At 34.9% G+C, this 27,804-nt stretch overlaps 1 long non-coding RNA gene across 1 annotated transcript in view; it reads left to right on the top strand.

Annotated features, from left to right (window-relative positions):
* The window catches only part of LOC143693446 (uncharacterized), a 121,998-nt gene that overhangs the window by 17,932 nt on the left and 76,262 nt on the right, over window positions 1-27,804 (top strand). The window contains exon 2 of the long non-coding RNA XR_013181141.1: window positions 18,704-18,794. This is a non-coding gene — a long non-coding RNA (uncharacterized LOC143693446). The remainder of the gene's footprint in view (window positions 1-18,703; window positions 18,795-27,804) is intronic.

Here is a 27,804-nt window from a genome sequence, read left to right as displayed (position 1 = left end):
ATATATATATATATATATATATATGTATATATATATATATAGGTAGGGTTTATTCTAGAACAATTTGGATGCAATGGAAAGCAGATATGTAGCTATTTTGGTTATTATGATCTATAGTAATGCAGCAATAGAAAAGTAAAAAAACACAGGAAATTGTAAGAGTTGATACTGGAGGTGAAATTTATAGCCACCTGTGCACCCACAGTGAGATTTGATGCTATATTTTACATGTCCATTGGTAGAAGTCATGGTCTTGATCTGTCATGGGTGGGGGAAGCCCACAAAACATAGATTTTAATGTGTTAGTAAGTGTTCAGGCTTATGTGAGAACACTCAGGTACCTTTATGAACTAGAAGCAGAAATAAAAGCTGTTTTATTTTTTCATTGGGATGGAGGATGAGATAATATTCAACTTTGATAAGTTTCAGTGAGTTATATAAAGGATCTTCAGAGCTGGTGGTGATACCATAATCTGCTAGTACTGCTGCCTACAAAGTGTTGTAGTGCAGCATAGTTCTTGCATGTTTTTTCCAAACACTGTATTTTCCCTTCACTCTTGTTATTTAATCTTAACCTGTAACGTACATTTTATTCTGTTTGTGTACTGCAGGACAGGTCCTGAAAAATCTTTCTATTCAAGGTATCTCCTTCCAACAAATTTTAGACTCTTCACCCTGGCAAGACAATCTAAGCATGGCCCATCTTTAACACACTTCAATATGCTATGCCTTTGCTTGTCAAATTTTATTCTTTGTTAAATGCTACACCTCAATTTCTTGATCATTTTCAGGCTTTAATTTATTCATTATCTTATTCACAATTAATCTCTTAGGTCCAAATCTTGAAGATCAATCTGAAGACTTTCTGGTTCTTTCCCTTTCTGTAACATGTTTTTTTTTAAAGCATCCTTCATTTTTTTGCATTGGGTGCTGCACTTCACATTTCAGTACAGGAAATTTCATGGCTAGCTTTCTCTGCCTGACACAACACTGTTTAAAAAACATTAAGGGCTTCAGAGCCAGCTATTACAGGACTGAAGCTTAATTCTAACTACCTTCTCCCTTACATTCATTAATTTCTTGCAGTTACTTTATAAAGAACAGTTTCAATCTCCTGTTCTTGTCTTCATATTTCCAGAATTATAGTGCTGGTGAGACTTTTTCAGATATTTTCAGAATATCTTAGTAGTTTGCTTTATTTCTCATTATCTTTGATAAGAAATTAGAAGTGTCATTCCCACACTTCGTGTTTGTCTCCCATTCTTAGCATAACCTTTGGTTTGGCAATGTGACCCATAGACTCCCTGGCTGATTACTGCCCTTTTGTGTTACCTCTAGCAGTCAGTTACCTGCCCTCTTTTTTCTTGGCGACTTCATGCCTTTTCTATTTCTTGCTTTTTCAGGTACAAAACCTGCAGAATTTGGCTCTAAATCTATATTGAGGATTCCCCTCCCATTCTCTCTCATAAAAATTAGTATTCTGAATGAGTCTCCATTTATTAACTAGGGTTCTAATTTACCTTTTTCCTTGTTCTCTCTTGTTTAAGATTTTCTCCTTTCAGTCATTCCTGCTATATCTCTAAAAGTTTTCTGTTATTTAGGGACTTAATTTTTCCTAATTTGTCAATGAACTAAAAGATCGTTCAATACATTCAGATTTCCATTGAATGAGACATCTTTTAGGTTTATATATATAGCACCTAGCACAAAGATTTCCTGCTACATGAAAATATTTCTTAAATACAAAATTAATAAAAAATATTTTAATATAAATATAATGTATAAATATAATTTAAATAACAATAAATTTATATTTTAAACAATTAAGATTAAATATTTACACATTAATATTTAATTATCTGTTATTAACAACAGTAATAATGTTATTTTGCAACTGTTACAGTCTTTTCTGTAAGACTGATATTGTCCCCTATCTATTATTTTGATAATCAGCTTAGAAATTAACATGAAAGACCAATGATGTGGAGACAGGTTTATGAACTATGGAACTAAACTCTCTTCCCCACCTTCAAGGAAGCTTTTCCAGTTATTAAGTAAAATAAATGGATATTAATTTGTTCACAATCCCTATGGAATGCCTGTACAAATTAAGAGTAAACAAAGAAGGAAACTGCTCCTCATCAAAAATATTAAATAAGTCTAATGTGTTACTGTACTCATATAGAAGAATCTGAGAGTTCTAAAGTGTAAAATATTGTTCCTCAATGAATGATATTTCACTGAATAGTAATTGCTAGGCATATTGCAATCACGGCTAACATTTCTCCTTCATCTTTTATCATGATTCAATGAAAAATGACAATTTTCTCTGTGATTTCTTCAGAAATGTCTGCATGTTTAAACTTATGCAATATTTAGATTTTTGCATTCTAATATGGATGAATTTAAGGTAATGCAATGAAACACAATGGGGTCAGGCAGAAAGTAACATTTTTAGTGAAATAGCATAATTACATTTAACTTGGATTAGACTGAAGTGTCATATCTTGCACCCAAAAGGGGCCTCCTTCAATACTTCTACCAGATTTTGAAAGACAACACACTGTTTTATTTAGCATTCTATCTTTGCCAGTCACCCTGGGCACTCAGTTATAAATAAATAGAATTAATTCTGGTGAGGAACATATGACACCACCAATTGGAAAATATCAAGAAAATATGAGCTGAACAGCAGCTCTGCTCACTTCACCAGGTTGTCTAACATTTCAGCAACTTTCAGTGTTTGAAATCTGCTTACAGTCAGGGCAATCTAAGCAAATGTAAACCAGATCTACCAACGTTGTGCTATCTGTGGTGCTTTCCTCCTGTGGTTTTATTGGAAACTCATTTTAATAAACCTAGATTCGGTTGGGCTGCTTTAATTTGAAGAAAAACCACCCCAATAGAAAACTCACTTGAAAAGATAATCTTACAATATGCCAGGAATTTGGCTTGGAGTTTGGTTACCTATGCAGACTCCCTGGTTTTGTGAATGACCCTTCTTCTACAAGGTTGTGACTGTAAAACCTTTCACCAGTTACTTTTACAATTAAGAATTCCTCTGAAACATGGAGAATGATGAAATTATATTTTGGTAAAACACACTTCAGTGCTTGTCCCAGTAAAGTCAGAATACTTTAACAATCTTTGTTTAACAGTTACAAAAATATTTCCACATATGTGCAGTCAAAACAATTGAGAAAGGCATTATGAGGAGATTGCTGTTGTCTTGTTGCACTGTTCCAAGGATGCTCTCTGTGAGCAGTGTGCAGTGTTTCCTTAGACAACTGAAAAAGAATCTCAATAAGACATCCCTGTTGCCTTGATACCAGGAACTAGTATAACACTATGTAACTTTGTCAGTCAAAAGGCATTGTCTGTATTTAGTGGAAATGAACTTATTCCTTCATGAGGTGGATTGGGTTCCACTCCACCTGTTGGGCCATGCAGTGTCCTGTGAGATCCTCCCCATGTGTCAGTGAGATCTGTGAAAGCTCAGTGAGCTACTTTGAACTCTCATCACTTTGTCCTGTCCAAATACACTTTAGATATTACTGTAGATATTTTTTATTTACTGACACTATCTGTTTAATTCTCCTGTGTGTCAGTCATGTATGTCAGTGGTGTTCTCTGATGTTCATATTGATATGATTTTCAGGTTTGGTGGAACAGCTAGCTGAAAAGATCCTCTTTTTGGTTTCCAGTTATTAAAAATGTGAAAATACTGCCATGGTACCCTTAAACAGTAAATTATGTTCTGGGGCTTTATCTTTGGAATACTTTTTTCCCCTTTATTTTCACTTTAACCATGTCAAAACACTTAACATCAGAAAAAGAAAGCATGGAATATAGGACAAGAACAACACCTACTATCAAGAAACAGTTGCTACCAGCTTTCACAACTTAGAACATAGAACCATTAAAGTTGAAAATACCTCTAAGATCACCAAGTTCGACCATTAACCCAACACTGACAGGCCCACCACTAAACTATGTCTCTAACAACTGCAGGTTTTTTGAACACTTCCAAGGATGATGATACCACCATTTCCCTGGCAGCCTGTTCCAATAACTGACCATCCTTTCGGAGAAGAAATTTTTGTTAAGATTCAATCTAAACATCTCCTGGCACAACTTGAGCTATTTTGTTCTTCCCTACCTGTTGTTACTGTCACACTATCAAAAAAGGATATGAAATTGGTCAAACAGGACCTGCCTTTCACAAACCCATGCTGGCTGGGCTGGTGCACATGTCCATGTCTGGCACAAGCAGTTGGGAGGGTTCCTTGAATGTGTCAACAACTTTCTTACAAGTGATTGATGAGCCAACAAGAGATGCGATACTGGACCTCATGCTCACCAGCAGGGGAGAGCTGGGGGAATGTACTGCTCCAAGGGAGCAGTGGCTGCAGTGACTGTGAGATGGTGGAGCTGGAGCTCCTCAGGACAGCGAGGAGGGCCCACCATAAGCTCATTGCCCTGGAATTAGGAGAGCAGACTATGGGTTCTCCAAGGACCTGCTTGGTAGAGTCCCATGGGATAGAGGACTGGAAGACAGAGGGCTGGTTGAATTGCAAAGATCATCTCCTCCAAGCTCAGGAGCAATGCATACCAACAAAGAGGAAATCAGGAAAAAGTGGCAGAAAGACTCCATGGATGGATAAGGAGCTGCTGTGCAAACTCAGAGGGAAGAGAGAAGCTTACAGGAAGTGGACTTAAAATCCTGTCAGGGTTTTATCAGGGTTTTCAGAAAACTTGAAGCCACACAGGTAGTGCGAAGTGCACTTACCTATGTTAATTGCATGTGAAAGAGGACTTTGCAAATCTGTGTTTCCTAAAGTTCCCTCCACAAACCCACTTTCAGATAAATTTTCCTACTGACTTCATATCCCTTAAAGAATCCCAACCCTTACACGTAAGTGCATCTGGGAGTAAGGCCTGTTGGGATATTCATCTCCTAGTTCACTGTGACAGGATGCTTCTTTTTGAATTACACTTCTTTTTGAATTACATCCTCCAGGCTAATAAATTTTGATTGCTCTGCATTGTTAGCCATCTGCTCCCATCCCTTGGGATCCCAGTTCAAGATGGAAGTTAAAAGACAACAAACTGAACCCCCCAGCAGACATAGGGCAACAGAGTTTGTACAGAAAATTAGCAAGCAAGGGAGTTGGTGAAAAGTGTTTGATTGAGACATGCATAGGTGTGCACTGGCTTCTCACAAGGTCTGCTGATCTTTAGAAGTAATATAATAGCTATAATTAAAGTTTTTCTCTCTTGTTATTGTAATACACTGTTTTCAGATTTTTATGTATTTACCAATGTCTTTTCTATTTGTATTATGTATTTTAAACAGTGGAAAAAAAGGCAAGGAATGAACTTTAAAACCCAGAAGAGAGAAACATATGGTAAGCTGAACCGTAAAAGAAAACCCTCATATATAATGCCAGCAGTCTCAAAGATCCATATTCTGCTGCTTCCAGGAAATAAATTGATCTAAGCAGCAAAATAAAGACATAAATAAACATTGCCTGTGACCAGCCAACTGGATTTTTCATTCCCCACCATTCTTTAGGCCCAGCCAAGCAGTTTTTTACCCAGCAAACAGTGCACCTGTTCAAGCTGTGAACAGTCAGGTTCTCCAGGAGAATGCTGCAGTAAATGATGGTAAAGGCTTTACTGAAGTTCACATAAACATCATCCACAGCCTTTCCTCATCCACTAAGAAGGTCACTTTGGCATAGAAGGAGATCAGGTTGGTCAAGCAGGACTTGCCTTTTGTAGACCCATCTTGACTGTGTCTGATCCCCTTGTTGTCCTGTGTGCACCATACAGTAATTAAAAATTGTTATCCTCTAAATGAGAAATAGCCCTTTGGAAAACATAGGATATTTCATGGTGTACCTGTTATGCATTTCCTCATAAATTAGAGACCTTTAGGAATTTAGCTTGTCAGACATTTTTCATGACTCTCAAAGAATGCCCAATGGACACCATATTTTATAAAGAGTAGTTTATCACAGTTTTAGCATACTCTGTAGTTTAAAGGAAGTAAGATAACTTCAAAGGCATTAAAAGATCATTGTATGGGGTTTATTGCTTTATTATCTAATGTATTTCTTAACCATTTTTTCTCATATTATCCTGCCTAAAATGAAAGATATGAATAAGGGGCCATGTTTTCATTTGAAATTACACTATTTGTTTGTGTGTGTCTGTGTGTGTGTAACACCTGATTACAAGCCTAAGACCAGATAGTATACTGCTTGCTAAATAAATAAATACATGCAAAAAATGAGAGCAGTAATGAACTATCATCTTTTTATTATCATGCTCAAGAGCAAGTCTCTGAAATGGTGTTTTGCTGATGCTTTTTCTCTCATTGTCAAGAAAAACTATGCCAGTGTAGTAGGAGTTATTATTATTACACTATGCCAGTGTAGTAGGAATTATCATAAAGACTGCCTTTATGATAATTATTTGATTACTTAGATCAAGGAGAAATTTGTATGGAATAAGTTAAATTAAATACTTAATAAATAAGGCAAATTTTATTTCACAGGTTTCACATTAATAGAAAAATCAGTACTTTTTGGGAGACAATGGTAGCAATTTAAAGAGGAATTGAGGTATGAGTTTCAATAAAACATAGAGTTGTATCTGAGAACTGAGTAATAACAAGCCAAAACAAAAATATTTTGATGAATTGATCAAATAGGAAGACCTAATTTCTTTACAAGTGGACATTTTTCTGGGCTATCACATGTAACAACAATGTTCACCTCACAAATGCTACTTTTCTTCCATGTTGTGTCTTACCTCCCAAAACAGAACAAAACAACAACAAAAAACCAGCCAAAAAAAAAATGCAAAAAGCAAAAAACCCCAAAATCTAAAACCCCAAAACCCCAGAAATCCAAAAGCAACAAATAATCCCAAACCCCCAAAACCACACATAAACAAAAAAAAAACCAAAACCAAACACTCCAAGAGTGTTGTGCAATATTTTCCATGTGGTATGGAAGAGCTAGAAAGATTCATAAATAATTGCTGTAAGCTTTTTCTCAGGATATATTTTTCCTTTGTCCAAAATATTCATACTGTGTTTTCTGAGGGTTTCTTCTATGTTTGTAGTCAAAATTTCTGATATCTGCTACCAAACTTTTAAATTTGTGAATTTTAGTGAATATTAGTGAAAAGTAAAATCTTCAGAAAAGAGATAAAAATTTTCAAATTAAGAAGTAGGTAGTTAAAAATTTCTTTTGTTTTAGAGTGGAACACAGATTCTTGGCTTTTTGTTCTTTCAATCACTTCTGATGGAAGACTGAAAAGGAAAGAAAGCAAGAAAATGTGACTGATAGGCTTATTAAGTAATTACCAGAGATATTATTTGGCTGATTACATTTGATCTACACTGGGTAATCCAAAATATAAGTTATGTCCCTATTCAACATTATAAATATTTAATTGCATTACATCACAGCAGATTTTACTCCACTTCTACGTTATATACCCCCAAAAAAAAGAGAAAGGAGATGATCTTTCCCTAGGAATCACAGTAAACTTTGATCAATGACCCTAATTGAAAGTGTTAATTAACACTCCTGAAATGGCTTTTCTGCATCTCAAATCCAGAGGACTTTTAGTACACCTTAAGCCTATCACAATAGATAGGACACATTTCTCTTGTGGTCAATATATGGTACAACTATGAGAAAAGGCAGGATCAAAAATGATAAATATTACCAAAAAAAGGCAAGAAAACAAAAGAGGATGAAATTGAACTTGTCACCTATTCTTTAAATATGGATTTTCAAGTCCCATTGAACTATTAATTCTCTCCCCTCCCTCACAACAACAACAACAACCAAAAAAAAAAAAAAAGCCATTTAAGACATTTGAATATCCTTGTAGAGGACCCTTAGAACACTGGGCATTGCACTAGGTTCCTATCCCAGCAACAATGATTTTGAATGAAATGTTATTTTGTGTACATAAACATGCAAATGCACTACAAAAATGTAATGTGAATTTTTGCAGGATATATCTGCAGGAATATCATTCCACGGAGGGTGTAAAAAAGGGTATGTGAGAAATCTTCAGGTTTAGCAGCAAAACCGAGCTACATTTCAAACTGTGGACTTCTGCCGAGTTTAAGGAAAAAAAAAAAAACAAAAGAGAGAAAGAGTAAATCTTATTCAACAGTGTGAAAACGTGGGGAATGGTGTCCCAAACATGGATGGACCTTCTTTATATTCTACTGCTGAAGAGGAAGGGCTGGTCCCAGAACAGATGGTTATATTGACCTCATCCTGTGGAGGGATCAGTGCCCTCATGTCCATTTAAAAAGCAGCTCAGGCAATCAGACCTCTGCTGGAGTCAGACCTCAAATGGCTGTTTCCATGTGGTGTTTCAGATAAAAAAATGAGATGGGGTCATGGGCATATTCCCTTCTTGCAATGACCTGTGGAACTGAAACAACAGTTGATTGCCTTGCAGAAAACAGAAATTGCATCTTCTTTCTTTCTTTCTCATTCTTCTCAGGATGTGCCATAAAAAGAAACAGCACCAGTGACTTCATAAAGCCTCAGAGGAAAGTTTGTTGTTGTCATTTACTTTCTCATGAAAATCTTCACATATATTTGTAGATGACAGCAGAAAAGCTCAGGACAGAATGACTGATACATAGCTGCTACAAAAGTTCTGTCTGCATCAGCAAGAATGCGTCATGACACTTGGAGAAGTGGAATTTTTGCACATTTTTGTGGATACTACCATAAAATAATCTGTTTTTAAAGGATCTGGGAATTTTTTATTATATATTTTACTTCTGTTATTCAAGAGACATTAGAGAGTGTGGCTACAGTGTAATGAAAAGAACATAGTATATTTGATACTGTTTTTCTACACTGATATTTTTGTTCCATATATTATAGAATATGATATATGGAACAAAATATATTACAAAGAATACATATATTCTTTATCTTCCTAAAATGAGTCCTTTTTTGGAGAAGCATGTAATGCTTATATTTACTGTTCAAGTCGTGTGTCGCATTACATGATTTTCTGATTATTCTGTTTTGCTTACATGTGACTTTGAAAACCAGACTGCTCTTTGCTCCTCTGATGTCTGGTTAGCATATATTATAAATACTTGAAAGATCTACACCATTTGCATTTTAGTTTGATATTTTATATCCACATTTACTTAACTAAAGGTCCTATTAATATTTAAAATCTCAAAGATTTAGACAAGTGGAACAGTTTCATAATACCCACAGATTTATCTTGAATCTTTTCAGTGAAGAACTCAGCCACCTTTTTGATATTATTTGCCCATATTCAGAGTTGTTCTGTCAAAATTTACTGATCTACTGATATAAGCCAGTGTATTCAGACATGATGCTTTTCAATAACAGTAAATGCAAGTTCAGGAATTGTTTGTATATTGGCCTAATAGGATAAGTAAATTGCATAAAATCTGTATAATTATTACCATAGCTTTCAAAAAAAGAAATGCAAAGCATCCAGGTTTAGATGAAGATGATTTGCTAAAGGATTCTGGGGAATGTTTATAGGAGCATGCTGAGCAATCACTATCTGGTTGCAAGTGTTGTAGCTCAGTCAAAACTTGCCTAAAATCAACAGACACAAACCCAGACAGAAAATTTGAAGAGCTTGGAAAATAATCTTGGAGAAGCATGATATCCTGGAGGATATCATTGTGTTGGGAGGGACCTTAAAAAGTCTCTTTAGTTCTCCTGTCACAGTCAAGGACAGCTGCCTCTAGATCTTTGAACATAACCAGGATTCAAAGGGCCATCTCATATTCAGCCTCTCATCCATCAGCTCTTCCAAGTTATTCTTCCAGGGCTGTTCTCCATCTGTTTATCTCCCAGTGCACCCTCATCCATAAGAAACTGGTTTTCTGTTTTAATGACTCTTTAGCATATCATATAGATTTCCATCCATGCTGAAAAAAGTAAAAGTGTGTGTACAAAAAAGATACTTCATACTTGGAACTAACGTAGGAAAAGCTGAGTAATTTTTGACTAAAACTGCAGTTATATTACCTATATCCATAAGTTGTTGGAAGACCACTACCTTTTGGAAAAATTATTTAGCTTGTTCCAAAAATAATATGCAAAATCTAACAAGAGTTGCTAACTCACTTAGAATGTTTCATGTTTTTTCAAGGCACATTTGGATACCCCCCAGTGATAGGCTCAGAATCATAACCCAATATTTTATATTGGGGTTAAAGTTTACTAAGAATGAACTCAACATCTATATTTCTTGCCTACAATGATTTTTCAGTTATAAAAGATGAAATTCTGCAATTGTATCTTGTTTGATTTTGCTTTGTTTCTATTTTTGCTTTTAAACAGCTCTAGTGCCAAAACAATTATAAGCAGAAAGTTGAAGTTTGACCTTCATTGAGAAGTACCTTTGCTCCTGTGAAAATTGATTTTGCTTTGACAAAGGGTTTCTACAAATTTCAGTTCTGAGGAGTGAGCAGTTCTTTGTGTAAAACTTTAATATTTTTTGTCTGACATTTGTAGTTAAACAAATTGATGACAATTATGACATGAGGCCTTCTGAGATAAAAGAGTGATGCATTTTCATGTAGCCTTCTCTATTTCAGCCTGTGGTTTCATTGACAGTTTTCTTAGAATTCTAGAATCAGATAGTTTTTTCTGCTTCTTTATGGCACAAATATAAAATGAAGATACCAGTTGCTCTCACCTTTGATCTAGAGATTTCTAGTCATGCAAGAAAGGTAGAATTTTAGATCTGAAATGTACCACACAAAGTTTCATACAGGTTTTGAGTTTCAAAGAGATTTTCAAAGACTGTTGCAAGGCTATTCATAACTATCACTTACACAGGAGTTCACTACAAATGCACAAAATAAAAACATCTTATTCTCCAAATTACATAATTTTCTAAAAATTATTTTATTTATCTTTTAATTAATTCAGCTTCATGAGTAGCAACAAAAATACCTCTGTGAATAAGGAAAAAATGCCTTCTGGCCTTCTGTTCTTTCATATGTGTGTAATTGTCATAATAACTAGCATGTTAATGAGTGCCAAAGAGAATACAGATCTATCTGGGTCTGAATGATAGTACTATTTTCACTTGTAAATTTGATATTGAACACTGATATAGAGAATGTGTTTGTAGAAACAAATACCATATATAAATATTAATGAAGAATAGCTCAGCATGAACAGCAGAAAAAGAAAATTCACCCTGCCTGCCTTTCTCCCTGACTGACACTAAGAAATGAGAGCTGTGATATTGAAATAGGCTGTTGGAAAGACCAAGGTGTCTTTTATGTTACTTAAAACAGTGAAAAAAAAAAAAAAAGAGGCAAATACCTGAACATTATATTTCAATGAGCTTCACTAAATAATTTTAGTGAATGAAGACTTTACCTGCTTGTTGGGGCTCTACTTATTCAAAGAATCATAGAACCATTGAAGTTGGAATTTTCAGATAATGTAGTACAACTGTTAATCCAGCTCTACCATGTTCACTACTAAACCAAATCCCCAAGTTTCACATCCACACATCTTTTGAATGTTTCCAGGAATGGTGAATCTGCCACTTTCCTGGACAGCCTATTTCACAGACCATCCTTTCAGTGAAGAAGTGTTACCTAAGATCCAATCTAAATCTCCCCTACTACTTGTTACCTGGGAGAAGAGACCACCCCCACCTGGCCACATCCTCCTTTCAGGTAATTGTAGAGAATTATAAGGTCTCTTCTCCTCCTCCTTTTCTCTTGGTTAAATAATCCCAGCTCTATCAGCTGCTTCTGCTCTAGACTCTTCTCCAGCTCCATTGTCCTCTTCTGGACATCCTCCAGCCCCTCAATGCCTTTCTTGTAGTGAGAAACCCAAAACTGAACACAGGAGTTGAGGTGTGGCCTCCCCAGTGCCAAGTACAAGAGATCAAGTTTTGATTTTCAACTACAGAGATCAGTTTTGATCTTCTGAACAACTATCTATTCTAATTTGCTAGAAACAAGGCAGCTCAAGATCCTAAGCCCTAAACATGGTAGATTTGATCATAAGTGATTTGGATTAGATTGAAACAGATAATCATGCAAGACAAACATATAACAAAAGCTTGATAATTTCAGTGTGTATGAGTTGTAATTTTACTTTTGATTTTCTACATTTTGATGCTCTTAACTTGCCTACATGTGTTTTCCAAAAGCAACTTCCTCAGAATCTGATATGGATGTTTATTTAAACAGCTGATAATCTATTTTGCTCAACAAAAGAACAGACGCAGCAGCCTCCAAAAGAAGTTGATTCATTTTTAATAACATGTCAAGAGAAAGCAAAATTCAGTAATAATGCCTGGATATGACTAATACTTGTCTAAGAGATATTATTGCAGGATGTTATTCTAAAATACTCTGAATAGCACCACTGACACTACTACTCAGCACTGAGAGCTCAATCGGCTAATGATGGAATAGTAATTCCTTTGATCTGATTAGCACTTAGAGATGTATCTTCCCACTTATGTTTACAAGTAACTCCCCCCTTTTTCATTGATGGGGAAATAAGCCATTAAAAAGTCAAACAGCTAGCTGAAGAACATAGTGGAAAATGCTGCTGGAAGAGAGAACAGGATCATGAACTGGCTGACTTTGGATGTTCAAGCTGTAGCAATTAATTGTGTCCTATTGGACACACCTTTTTTTACAAAAAACCTTGAATACCTGTGTCCAAATATGCACAGTTTATTATTATACAAACTTCCCAGAGCTATTTACTCCATGTGTAGAGAAAAATTCTTCATGTCTTAATCAACAAACCCACTTAGACAACATGAAAAATTATTGACTTGCTATGTTATATAACAAATTTTTCAAGGTACGTAAAACATAGATTTTTCCTTTTAAAAAGTTTAGAGACCAGGATGAATTTAGGACAATCAGTTCTAAACAGTAGTGGAGATATTCCCAAAAGCAAAAATGTTCTCCCATATTCAAGGCATCATGTCCTATTATCTTCAAACTTGGAAATAATGTTTCCTGAGGACAGAAACCATGTGCAATCATTAGAAAATAAAAATCACTATGCAAGTGAAAAAGGAAAAATATTATTTGTTGATTTTCTGTCACAACCTTTTACAGAATTAGGGCTTCAGGGGCTACAACTCTTTATACGAACTTCTTTTAGACAAGGAAGGCCATTATTTAAAGTTTAAATTAGAGAATAAAATAAGTAAAAGAAGAAAAAAAAATTTAAAAGGCTACACTCACTCCCCTCCAAAAAAAAAAAAACCACAACAAAACACCAGATTAGATATTTCATATTTATATTTTATACAGATTTCTTCTCTTAGTTTGTCAAGGCATTTATCTGTCTAAAAATCAATTTGCAAACATTAAAACTGCTCCAATGGAATTTCCTGTGGCTTATCTTTCTGATTTGTTGGAATCCAGCAAATTTTCAATTGGAATGCTCCCTTTGAGGCATCTCCCTGTGCAATACTAGAGCTGCTTGCTCAAGCAACCCTGGCAGATTTCTCTTGGAGCAATGCAAATTCCCACTGCAAATTCCTTCTTCAATTAGTGCAAAGGGAAAGGACACTGGTGATGTCCTGTGATCTCCTTGCAGTCCTTATGGAAGGCTGGGTCATATCACACAAGATTTACATAACATCAAACAACAGCTTCATAGTATCAAGAATACAAAAGTCCATTGAATGGTGCAGACATGGTCAACCATAATTCTGTGGAGGGACGTCACAGCAAATCATTGTGATAAGGCTTGGGAACCTAACTTTTTGTGATTTACAGTAAGTTATTGCTGTTGTTCACTAAATCTTGTAGTGTTTCCAAAAAAAAAATATTTTCACAATTCTGGCGTTTAAACATCACAGTCCTGAAAACTCTCTGAATTATTTTAGACATGTAGAGTTACCTGAGAATAGCAGATGCACCCTGAGCAGCTTTTAAACAGCAGCACAGACTTTGTGACTGTTTCAAAACTAATTTCAGAAAATCCATATGAATATCACTGTACCAATAATTTGCGTCCCATCATTGCTTTTTCAACCTTCTCATTCTTTGAGATCTGTGTATCCCAGTCAAATATAGGGAAATATCTAGTCACACCATGTACTTTCCTTTTTGAGATTAATTTGGTTTCTACAGGATGAATGACTAAAAGAATGACTAATCTGTCCTTTTTCTCTATTATAATGCAATATTTTTCTCTCTTAATATTAATTTCTTTGTGATTATTCCATATTTTTGTCAATGTAATGGACAGTTACAGTTTGTCCAAGACACATAGCTGTTTTTTTTTAACAAACTCTTTTTAATACTTCTAGTCTTTAAAGTTACACCAGCATTTTCTCCCTATTTCTCTCTCTCTCTCTATTTTATTAAAGCATCCGCATTTTTAATAAGCTTTCTGCAGACTTAACTACCTCTTCCCCCAGGAAATAATTCCTGTTCTTATGCCCCAATGATTTATTTTAGTGTTTCCATGGAATAATCTTGTAGACATTTATTCATGGCCAGTGAAGTCAGTAATGTGTTTTTAACTGCTCCATCCACCCCCGTATCAGTGCAGAATATTATTAACACCTGTATTTCTAGTTATGTACATATTTCTTCCACATCAGTTCCACTGCATTGCTCCCTTAGGAACAGACTAATAAAGGTAGTGTAGTGTTTACAAATTCTAAGAAGCTTTTCTCATATGAGCTTCCTAGTGATAAGCTAAATAATAAATGAGCATGACCTTTATGAATTTGACTTGGCTGCATTTCCTGAAGAACTCCTATGCTCTTTATTGTGTCCTGATTCCTCATGTCACTCCAATCTGAGCTCCAGCAGATAAAGCAAAGTCATATGAACTACAAGAGCAGCACCAGATATTGCCTTCTTACAAATGCCAGACCAGTGAAGGTGGGTGAGGTTAATGCCTCCAACTACAGATTTGAAAGAGGCCTTTTAAATAAGTTTGAGTCTGTGATGAACAGCTTGCTGGAATTATTTTTTTCCTTTGGAAGAAATTTTGATGCAAATCAGAAGGGAGACTTGAAATTTTTGTATTGCAATTTTTCTCTCTAGCAAATTCATAAAAATCAGGCTTCAAACCATTGGCTCAGTTGTGATCTTTGCTGAAAGTCCAGCTCACAGTCCCTTATTCCCCACAAAGTTTTGTACATGTGTGGTGAATTAATAAATGTAATCCCACCACACATACAATTCTATATCTATCTTACTAAAAACTATAAACTGTTTTTAACCAACATCTATGTATAAAGATAGTTTCTACTTATATAATTTCTGTCTACCATATGTTTCATCTTGGCAGTCTTGTTATTTAATTTTAGAGTGAGTAGTTTCATAGTTACTGACAAGAAATGATACATATACCTCTTTTTGACTATTTGTTTTTCAAACACACACACACATATATATAGTAGAAAACCAACAACTTACCTTTATGATATTTCTGACAGATAAGAACTTGGGTAGCTGTAGCACAGATACTGTACATATAATACTATCACATTAGCAGAAGTCAGCATTTTGTGAAGACCGGTGCACCTCTCAGGGAAGTGACTGACAGGCTGCAAACTGTTTTTTTTTTTATTATTTAACATATAATACCCTAGTTGACACATGTCATGTAACAAAATGTGCTATGCCTTTAACTTCCATCAATAATGGGTCATAGACCAAAAATGCCCTTGCTCCTATCTACATTTCATTAAGCTAAAATCCATTTACCTACAACCACCTGACAATTATTAAAACCCCACAGACCTAGTCAATAGTCCTTAAAATAAAAGGAGTCCTAAATAACTTTTCTTTAGTTTTTTAGTAGCTGATGCCGTGCTGTGTTTTGAACTTAATAGAAGAATAATGTCAATAACCCACTGATAGTTTAGTTGTAGCTGAGCAATGCTTACCCTTAATCAAGGACTGCTCAGGTTCCCATGCTCTGCCCATGCAGGTGCACAAGAAGGCAGGACCCAGCACAGCCAGGACAGGGGACCTGGGCTGGTCAGAGGGACATTCCACACCACACAACATCAGGCTCACCAAACACACGGGCAGGATTGTCAGGGGGCGGTCAGAGATGGGCTGGGGATTGCTCAGCAAGCGGTCAGCAGCTGTTTCTCCTGGTGTTTATTCACCATCATCACCTTTTCATTACAACTTGTATTATTACTATTGTTATTTTGTTGATTTTTCTTTCTCTTTTTGTTTTTCTCATCATTACTGTTAGAAATATTGACATTATATTTTATATTATGATTATATTTTATTTTTAAAAGATTATTAACCACTCTTGTATCAAGCCATGAGTTTGATTTTTTCTTCTCCAATTCTCCTCCCCACCTGTAATTAATTGCTGGCTCAAATTAAGCCATGAAAAATTTGATAAAGCTAAGAAAGTATATTGATGGTTGAAGAAAAATGAGGAAAATACAAGTAAAATATTCACTTTAAGACTTTTTTCTCTTTTGCATGGTTTGATACAGAACTACAAAAGAATAACAATCAATGAGTAAATAAATAAATAAAAAATTCTCTGTGTTTTCTTACTTTCCTCCAGGTACACCCTGATAATGCTGTTTTATGCCCTCTTCTCACAAATAGTAGTTCTTAAACCACCTAGGTCTCTAAGTTCAGGAGTAATGTCTATACAATCAAGCCTGGCTCAAAAAATAAAGTCCAGATGACATAACCATTATATATTAAAAATTTCACTAAGTAATATTTTAAAGAAAAAGTCCTTTAGAAGGCAGCATTAAGAGAAATTATCTCAGCTGACAGTTTCCATGAAAGTTTTCAAAATTTGATCAATTGCTAGACTGAAAAAAAATCACTGGAAATTGTTTTCTCTTTGATATATATATATTGTGATTTGAGGAAAATAAGGCATTTTTCTAAATTTCAAATTTGAATTAATAAATATTTACAACTAATTAACTAATTTTAATTAGTATTAAAACATGCGATTATTAAAAGTAATTTCTTACTGCAAGAAGTTCTGAAATGGGCACAGGGCTGAAAAGAAATGCTGTTATCTATCAGTGACTGGTTTGAGGCTTGGAATAGCAGACACCTTTTAGTTCCCTCTTTGTTCAATATAAATCAAGGTAAAAGTACTGATGACAGTGGTTATATATGGACCTGTAGATGCTGAATATCCATGTTTTTTGCAATCAGAAAAGGCAATACATTAAAAAAAGATGTTCTGAACAGTACAAGTCATAGGACATCATAATTGTGGTAGTTACTTCAACAATTTACTTGTGGTCCCTCTTTTAAGATGTCATCACTTTCAGTCCCATTCCTTTTTATTCCATCCTTTCTGTCCCTTTCTGTTCTGTTCTGGGGTTTTCAGAAAATGCATAAAATACCACATACATGAAATACTGTTCAGTCCTGATCTGGATCAGTATTTTTTTTCTGGTGATATTTATTTCTCAGTGTAAACTTCATCAATGAGTTTTCACTGAGAGTCCCTTTCCTGCTGTTTCTACGCAAATTGTAGAAACTAAAAACATCTTTAACACTCCAGGAGGTTGTCTCAGTTTAAAGCTAATATTTTTACTGAAAATCAAATCTTGAGAAAAGCTTATCACCAAAACAAATATACTTGCTTGTTCTTTTTGTATGGCAAGACCCTCTTTAATGCAGTTAAAACAGCAAAAGAATGCTTTTGTCAGAACTCAGTGTCAGTCTCTTAAAACAGTTAATGTAGATACATCATATTAATTCCTTTTATCAGCATGCACCTCATACCACAATCTACTACCCCAAATGCAGCAAAAAGTCTCTCTTGTAACAAGTTTAACAAGCACTTGAATAAAGTAGAAAACTCTTTTAATTCTAATATATGTTGGCAGAGAAGCAATGCTCTGACAATAAGGAGTTCTTTTTTATGCCAGAAATGTTCAGAAAGAAAATGTGACATTTAGCTATAGAATAATAACCAAGAAAATAAAAACTGCATTCACAATTTCATTGCTACTAGAAACTGATTTTCAAAATTATTATAATGTAAAAATAAAGCTAAAACAACAGTCAGCAGTTTTATGCACTATGTTGGCATTCATCAAATATTTTACAACAGTGAATTATTTAAAGTTTAATATTTAAAATTTAATATTTAAAGTTTCTATAGACTTTTTTGGAGAATAATAGAAAATTATTCAATAACAGAAAAATGTTAAATATAACAGTGAAAGAGATTGCAAATCCGAAGAAAAGTTGAAGAATAATTATAGCTCTAACAAATATGAATTATGGCTTTTTTCCTTTAATCAACTAACAACTGGATATCAACTTACAGTTTTAGGGCACTGAATAAATATTTTAGGCCTTTAAAAACAAGAGCAATTTTTGATAGAATTACATCATTTCAAGATGCTTACTATGGAAAATAAGCACCTAAATAACTGCTAACTTTGGATGTCTCCATTTTTCCTCATTTCTTTTCCTAAATCCATCTTAAACCAGCAAAAATTAGAAATATGAGTTCCACCATCATAATGTCTCAACTCCTTCCTTCTGCTGTGTTACTGAGAAATCCACTTTAAGCAGGGACAACTAAGGTTTCAGCAGCACATGTGAAAGCTTTCAGTGTTTTCTCAGAAAGAATGTTCACACCTAATTTCTGCTTTTCTTTCCACTCAGCTTACAAATTAATTCCAATTACAGCTCTGGAGAAGAGATTGCAACCCATGACTGATCAATTCAAAAGGTACTGGCTGGCCAACAGAGACATGTAACTGATGCTTCTTTTTACAAAAGTGACCCACATGCAAGTGCATAGTAAAACAACAGTAAGATTGTAAATGATCCAAAGAATAGCAGAAACATTTTTCAGAATGGCATTTTATCTTTACCATGTTTCTCCCCATGACAGTTTCATGTTAATTGTGTTGATGACCCTTGGGCAAATGCCCCCATTGTATTTAACAGATTGGTTCCCCAGTAAACAACCTGAGGTCAGAGGTCTGTTTTCATATCCTACAAATCTGCTCTTCAATTTGTGCTTAATTATCATTTTCATGGCCAAAACCTCAGGACAAATAACTGAGATTAAATTGAAGCAAGCAGTTTAATAAAAACAGCATTATCTCAACAGTATTTATATAAACTGTGAGTGCTTATGAATAATTAACATATTTTTGAAATCAAGTCTAACCATAACCAAAACAAATCAGCATGAGCTAGATTACAGTTCAAGAACATTTGGGGTGTAATCTTTTGGGACTCTGGTCTGTTCCAGAGCACTTTAAACTCTGTTACCTTCGTTCTTTCCTGCTGAGGATGAACCTGATCTCTGACACCAACAGCTGCTCAAAACATTTTGAGCTCATTATTTGCCAGTTTAATCAGTAACATCAATGCACCACTGGACCCTGTGCAGCCCCACATGCCATGATCCTTTCTTTGTCCCAACCCAAGTCTCTCTAAATGATGCCTTCATCTTCTTCATGTAATTTTTCCACAGGGCTCAGTGGGTACAGAGGTCCTCACACTGGCCTTCACAGCACAGACAAATGCTGCCTCAAGGATTGAGTCATTTTTCACAGCAGACTGTTAAGCATTGTAATTCTTTAACCTTCAATCCCTTTTCATGCTTACTCTTCAACTTTTTAGAGCAGTAGGTCATAAAAAAGCTTGAAGCTGAAATACTGCCTTAAGCTGTTTAATTGTGATTTTAATGGGTCATTGTGTTTTTTAAATTTGCCATGTACATAGACTAAAAAAAGAAGAAAAAAATTCTAGAAATCTCTTATAAAAAAAGTTTACTTTTCCACGTGAGGCTATGGTTGGAAGATGTAGCTAGAGAATGGTATGAAGGAAGTGGCTGAGGGAGTGAAATACAAAAATGCTTCAATTGGCATAAGGGGTGTCTTTACTCTGGAGAGCACAAGTGGCTCACATGGGGAACCTTTCTAGGGGAAGAAGAGTGTAGATATGATAGGACTATATAGAAATCCTAAGCAGAGGATTTCTACATAGTCCTATCAAGAAGCCAAGTTGCTTATATTCTGCTAAGTTGTTACTATGCATCTTGAATAAATTATTCTCTAAAGCAAGGAAAGGTATCCCTTGATGCTATTACACAACTCAGAGCTTTTTCTTTCTATTTCAAAGAAAGCCCTATGAGTCACTCACATGAAACCACATTTTTCCAGCTTATTAAGGCTTCATATAAAGAAACTACTGCAGAACAACTAACTGAAAATAGTTAATCTGAACTGAGTCACAAGATAAAAGATACATTTATTTGCCTTTAAGTAATGAGTTCTTCAAGGCTTTACACATTCATCCCAACAAACAATATTTTTTTCAATTCCACATTGCTCATAAAAAATCCATCTAACCAAAACATTTCAATTTCTTCTGCAGCTTTTAATGTTTTAATATATTTATTTAAATACATTTATTTAAATGTATTTCTGGGTATATAAATTGTTTTAATATTGTCCTCCATTCCCATTAATACTTGTGTAATGACAGTACAGCAAGGAAATTATAAGAAAGAAAAAGGGAGGGCTTTGGGTTCTTTTCAGATCAATTTATCACCCATTCAAAGAAGCAGGAGTTTGGCATGTAGCCTCAATTTCTGTAGAGCCTCATGAATTTCCATATTTTTCTGTGAATACAGAAAATATTTCATTATTCTAGTAAAACAATCTTTTTCCCAGGAAGAGGAAAGTTTCCTGTTGAAAATAAACAATATAATTAAATTTTTAAAATTATAATAAGGTAAATGTTACATATTATTCATCACAAAAAGTTATTAATATTCATCATAGTTTATTTTTTCTTGTGCAGTAATATAATTTGACATGGATTGCAGCCAAAAGCCTCATGTTATACTATATGGTGTTATTCCAGATTGAGGATGGGTACAACTCCAAAGGAGAGTCAAAATTATATGCTAGAATCAAAATTTGCCTTTTTGGCATTCACAGCTGGATGGACCTTGAAAAGGTTTCACAGCTGACTGAATTCAAGGGCATCCTAACATATGCAGACACACAAACTTTTTTTTAAGGAAGATGTTTAGTAACTAATTCTGTAGGTCAAACCAATCTCCCTCTGCTGGACACACACTATGTGATCCTGTTTGGACACTGCATTATGACCCTGGTGCTCTTTTGCCTTTATTGAAGGAAATAAACTGCAGTTTTCAAGAGCTGTCGCTTTCTCTCTCTCTCCCTCCCTCTCTCCCTCCTTCTCTTTCCATCTTTTCCTTTTGGTCTCATCCAAACAAGCATAACAAGAATGTCGGTCCCTCCGAACACTCTCCATGTTTTGTTTAAATTCTCTTGTAAATATTAAACCCTTTTGTCTTTCTCTGTGGGGATTCCCTTGCCTCCAAATTTCTTTATGCAGTCTAAAGTGGTCAAATTATTTTCCAGAAAATTTTTGCCAATGTTCTCTCCCAGGTTACAAATCAAAGGTAAAATACTATTTCCTTTCTTCTATGTAAATTGTTTGAAGAATCTATTTTGAGCTAAAATATCCAAGTGAGATATTTTCTGCAAAACAAAGAAGTAAGAAAATGTCTAAAATGTCTTTATTCTTCAAGTCCTAGATTCTCTACATATATTCGTGTCCTGAAATTTTAGCTCAAGATACACAAAAACATAAGCAACTCTCCATACAAAAGAGATCAATATATGTCCCAGAAGGACAACACAAAATATCTGGACATGCCTTCCTTTTTTATACACGTCTACTCAGGTCAGACAGGGAAAAAAAATTCCACTTCTTTTAAAGAGAATTTACAAAGTAATGCACGGAGATCCCTAGAAGTTTTCAAGGTCAGATTGGATGGGATTTTGAGCAAACTGACATAGTGGAAGATGTCTTTGCCCATGGCAGAGGGGTTTGAACTAGATGGTCCATGTTCTTTAGGATCTCATCAAACCCAAATCATCCGATGATTCCATGATCAGTGGTTAAGGAGCTTCGATTTTAGCATTTGACTCAGAAAATTGAACAGAAAATAGAAATATTTCCTCAATTCTGTTTTTTAAAAAAATCATTATCTCTATGGAATCGGAGATCCAGCCTCCAAATGGGACTAATAGTTCATTCATCGATGTTTCTGTGACACCTGCAAGAAATTAGCCAAGCCATAATGGCTTGTGCAGAAACTGCAAGAAAATATCTGATAGCTATATATCAACAAAACATAACAGGTGTATAAATAACTCACTGTTTTCTGTCATTACAACAAATGGTAGAAAAGAATAAACTTATTTTTGAATTAATATTTTTCTTGCTAAACATACTTTTATTGATATGTAGAATCCAGTCCCAAGATTTCAGTGCAATTTTGTTTTAGTAAATTTTATGAAAAATGTTAGGAATTTTTTTTGCCTAAATGATTACATTCTAAAAGCCATTGGGAAAATGTCTGTTCATACTCATTCAAAATTGTGACATTGTTTAATTTTCTGCTACAAAGAACAGAAAAAAAGGCTTCTGTTTGCTCCAGTAATAATCAAAAAATAAATTCAATAGGGAACTTGTCTACTGATGCTGCAAGCATACTACAAACTCCTCATCCACAAGAAAGAAAGGCAATAAAAATGCCTTTCACTAGGTCAACACCTTTAACACAAAACAGATAAACACATTCAGTTTCTGTCTATCACAGAGCATTTTCTGATAGAACTTTAAAACACTGGCATGTAACACCTTTGTGTCCTTAAAATTGTTAGACACTTGGCAGCATGCTATTAGCCCTGTACATACCAAAAATAAACCTTGTTCTTTCCTTCCTGCTTTCATGCTCACATATTTCAAACAACCAAAGCATATGTAATAATGTTGCAAAGGGTTAGAGTTTAACATAGGAGATTATTGTTAGCATTCTTCCTCGTATATATTCCCTTCCTCATTTTGCATCCTAAATACAGCAAGAGATGGGTGTACATTCTGAAAGAACAAAAAAATTACAAAGTTAAAGGCTAATAATGTTTTATATTGCTCTTTGGTGACATTTTTCTTTATAAGGACCTAAAACATCACACTGAAAATGTGCATATGCATTTTTTTTTGTTTTTCCTCTCCATATTTTAGTCTGTATGGGCACTGCTCAACAATAACTAAAACATCCCTATGTTCCCAACACGGTTTTTGCACAAACCCAAACCATAGCCCCATAAAGAAGTACTACAAAGAAAATTAACTCTATAATAGTCAACATCAAACAATAGGTTTTAGTTAAATTTTAATGACTGATCAGTAATGTTGCCTTGCTGTGACTCAGACCACAGGGAGTCCCTGCAGTGCAAACAAGTCACTGAAGCACCTCTACAGACCAATGGATTATGGGACACTTTAGTGCTGAGGACAGCCTACATGCATGGTATCTTTCTGTACTTTCTGACATCATCTCTATAAAATCTCTGTTCAGATAGGAGAATCTGATGCCAGGCTGTTTATTTTCCCACCTTGGAAAATTGATTTATATTTTTTAGACACTGAAAGGAAATGCTCAAGAAATTAATTGAGAATATTTGCTACCCCTTTCAACATCTTAAGATATTGTTTGATTATGCACAAATAATTATTTATCAAGGTAACAGCTAGTAAATTGGCCTTCTTAGTATGAGTGTTGGCAGCAAAGCATTACTTCAACATTTACATTTAATTTTCATTTTTATTTCTATTGCCTCTAATTATGGTGAGCTGGTAACAAAAGAAAAAAAATTATTAGTTGTAAAATTAATGCTGCAGAAAATGGATTTTAAAGGACAATCTAAATGCAGTTTTAGATGCAGTTAACATTTGAATGCTGAATTTTCATTGCAAAGTGTGATAAAAGTGTGTTGGCTCATACTATTCTATACATAATTAGACAACAGTTTATTGAGAAATTGTACAAAGAGTCTTGTCTTCCATATTTTTAAGCTATTGCACTTTAAGTGTAATCTGTCACTTGGTGGGTCTTTCAGTTCTGTAGAACATCCTGATAATCTTGCTATTCTATTCCATATACCTTTGCCATAAATGTCTGTGTCTGCCTGTGCTTATGACAGACCAGAACATCTTCATTTTTACAGACCTGATAATCCCAGATTCTTAATGGTGTGGAACTGCTGTGCAGATCTCCTCATAGTTTGTAGTTTCCATATCCTCCACATGTAGTCAGTTGGTTCCTTACTCATCTGCTACATATTTCCCATAAAAGGTGAGAAATTGCTGGAGGGAGCACAGCACAGCCTTCTCAAATTGCTTTCAGATATGTTTGCAACAAAATCACTGCAAATAATGATCAAGTCTAATATTGACTCCTATCAACATCAAGCATGGAACTGCTATTAGAGAGAATTATGTGTGTGTTTATTAGGGAGCAAGTATTATAAGATTTTAAGAAATCTATAAAAAAAAAAGGTAGAAATTTTATAATTGTAAGATCACATGTACATTAACAATGGAAAATCACAGACTTCATGTTTAGGAGAAGGGCATTCCCAGGTAGCATTGCCACCTCTTGACTGAGTTTCCCATTTGTTTGCTTGAAGTTTTCTTGTCCTTAGGCAATGAGGTGATGTCTGTACAACATCTTAAACAACTTTCCAGGAGTGACTGAGTAAGTTGGGACTAGGGATGTATGGTAATACTGGATTTGGACACATTTTTATTGGGTCTTTTCTTGGTTGGTTTTGTTTGGTGTTTGTTTTGCTGTTTTGAGATTTTTTTTATTTGCTTACTAATAAAAAGAGCAAAGTAAGCCATCATTAATATCACACATAAATGTTGATAACTGATCTGAGACAGGTTACATTAATACATTAGCAATAATAATACCTGCATTTAGGACACTTTCTGAAGGGAGATAGATGACCAAAATAGAAAATAAGTTGGATACTCTGCAGACAATGTTAATCAATAGGAAGTTAACCAGAGCAGGACTATGATCATACAAAGTCAAATTCAGTAATATTAAAAAAATAATAATATAATCATAAAATAATCTCCTCTTGTGATAAAGCACATCCTTTAAAATTGAATTCTAAATTTTTATAAACATGGGAGGTGAGAAGTTGTCAAAAACAGTAAAGGAGTTTGATGGTATGGTGGGCTGATGTTGGCTGGATATCAGGTGTCCACTAAGCTGTTCTATCATTAGCAGAAAAATGAGGGGGAGAAAATAAGAAAAGAACCCAGCCCTCATAGGTGAAGATAAAGACAGTTTTAAAAACACAAAGAAGAGGTCGTGCATGGAAGGAAAGGAAAATTCTCTACCTCCCATCAGCAGGCAATGCCCAGCCACATCCTGAGAAGCAGGACTTGAGCTATGTAGTGGTTGCTACAGAAGGCAAATATCATTACAGCAAATTTGCACCCCTGTCCTCCTCTTTTCTCAGCATTTGTACCTGAGCAGACACCACATGGTATGGAACACCTCTTTGGCCAGACTGGGCCAGTTTCCCTGGCCATGGTGTCCTCTCCCAGGATCGTTCCCACCCTCAGGTTACTGACCAGGGGGAATGCTGGGGAGTCATTCTTGGTGCTCTGTGAGCCCTGCCCAGCAGCAGCCCGAGCTCTGGTGTGTTCTCAACACCTTTCCAGCCACCACATCTGAGGATGCACCCTAATATTAACAATTATTTTTGTATACATAATGAAGAAATTTTCTGTTAAGAGACTGAAGACTCAGAGAAGTAAAGCAAAATTCTGAGATGTGATCCCCTGGCAGTTTACAGCTCTGAAACATCTTAGCATAACAATGCCTCATAACAATGTTTTCAGAATGAAGTAGAGAATTGTTAGAGAAATAGTTGAGAGAAATTTGCTCTGAATGTTTCTTCCTAGGCAGGTGTTCCTTCTCCACCCTGTAGAGACAGAAAGAAAACAAACAAAAAAACTTTAAATGAAATCCAAACACGATAATGATTACTTATTAGCTGCTGTTTACTCACCCTGCAGATAGATGCTTCTATATCCAAAGTCATTCAGTCCTCATGAGATAATAACAATTAACATTCTTACAGCAGATTAAAAATTTAATTAAATTTTTTTTAAAAAGCTGAAATGGTCAAATGGAAAAAGAGAGCTGAACACAAGTACTAAGGACTACTTTCTATGATTCTAACTTGGACCTACTGTTTGCCAGTCTTTGTTGCTGTGAGATTTGTGGAAAAAAAAGCATGACTGTTTACTTTCTAAATTAACTGTAATTCAATAATTGCCTGGATTAAGTGTCTTTTTCTATCACTACTTTATTTCAAATTGAAGATCAAAATATGCATAATTTTTATGTAAGAAAAACAGTGAAAGCACTTAAAGTTTTCATCTCTGTAAGTTAAAATACTTTCAAAAATATTAATCTAGTTCTATCTTTACAAAATAAACAAATACGTGATATCTAATGTATGTTTTCCTTTTTTTTTTACTATACACAAATGAACCAGAAATAGAGTGCGGTTTATTAGGTGTGTTGTTTGCTTTTTCTTCTTTTTCTCATAATTATTTCCTTTATAATGCTGAGAATAATTTGTGATAATGACATGAATTGCTTGTTTGAGTTGTTCTCCTTTCATCTAACCATTTATGCATTTCTGTTTTATGAGTGGATAATGAGAAATAACAAGTAAAGATTTGCAAAGATGTGCAAAAACATGAAACACTGTACTGTCAGCCTGCTCAGATGCAAGAGGAGTATTTTCAAAATTGTAGCTGAAAATATTCAATTTATAATTTTGTATCTGCACAAAAAAATTGCACATTTTCTTAAGAAAAAATATTTTTTTAAAAAGAAAAGTTGGAGATGAGCACAAAATTGATATAAAGAGGAATCCTTTAGGTACTCTGCATACTCAGCTGCTGAAGAATTCTGTGACTGAAGGGTGTTGAGGATTTGAGTGATCAGGTGTGAAGTATGTATGTTTAATTTTGAGGGAAATGTTTATGCTTCTGTTTTTTGATCTAGTTTTCCTTACTCTACTGTGTTAAGCAAGACTTATTTACAGTTTGTCCATGAGGTTTGTTGAATAATTTTCAAATAAGGAAAAAATTAAATAAAAATACTACATTTCTTTTTCAAAGTGTCCCACCATTGCCATCTTTGAGATTTGCAGATGCTCCTCAGGTTGTAGAACTTGTATGCAAAGCTCTGTGGGAAAAATCAGAATACCACAAAAAATATTTTGTATGTGTTTTTAGTGACGATAAATTTAATTTTTTCATGGTAGCTGGTTTGGTGCTGTGTTTTGTGAAATTAAGAGGAACACCAATAAGACTTTTACATTAGATTTCCAGAGGGCAGACTTTGGCCTATTTAGGAGACTAATTCAGAGAGTTCCTTGGGAAGCAGCCCTTGAAAACAAAGGAGTCCAGGAAAGGTGGGCGTGCTTCAAAACAGAGATCCTGAAGGCACAGGAACAGACTGTCCCTGTGTGCCAAAAGATGAGTCAATGAAGCAAATATCCAGCTTGGATGGGCAACGAGGTTCTGAAGGAATTTAGGAATAAAAAGAGGATGCATCATCTTTGGAAGGAGGGTCAGGTCTCTCAGGAAATATTTAATGTTTCTAGTGTATATAGGAAAAAAATTAGAGAGGCCAAAGCTCAGTTCAAACTTAACTTGGCAACTTCTGTAAAGGATAATAAAAATGTTTATCGAAATATATTAATGGCAAATGGAAGGGTAAGACCAACTTTTGCTCTCTATTGAATGCAGGAGGGAATTCAGTACCTGCAGATGAGGAGAAGGCGGAAGTGCTTAACGCCTTCTTTGCCTCAGTCTTTAGTGGG

Source organism: Agelaius phoeniceus, chromosome 2 (genome assembly GCF_051311805.1).
Source record: "Agelaius phoeniceus isolate bAgePho1 chromosome 2, bAgePho1.hap1, whole genome shotgun sequence".
Lineage (NCBI taxonomy): Eukaryota > Metazoa > Chordata > Aves > Passeriformes > Icteridae > Agelaius > Agelaius phoeniceus.
This window is presented reverse-complemented; position numbering and strand designations above follow the sequence as displayed.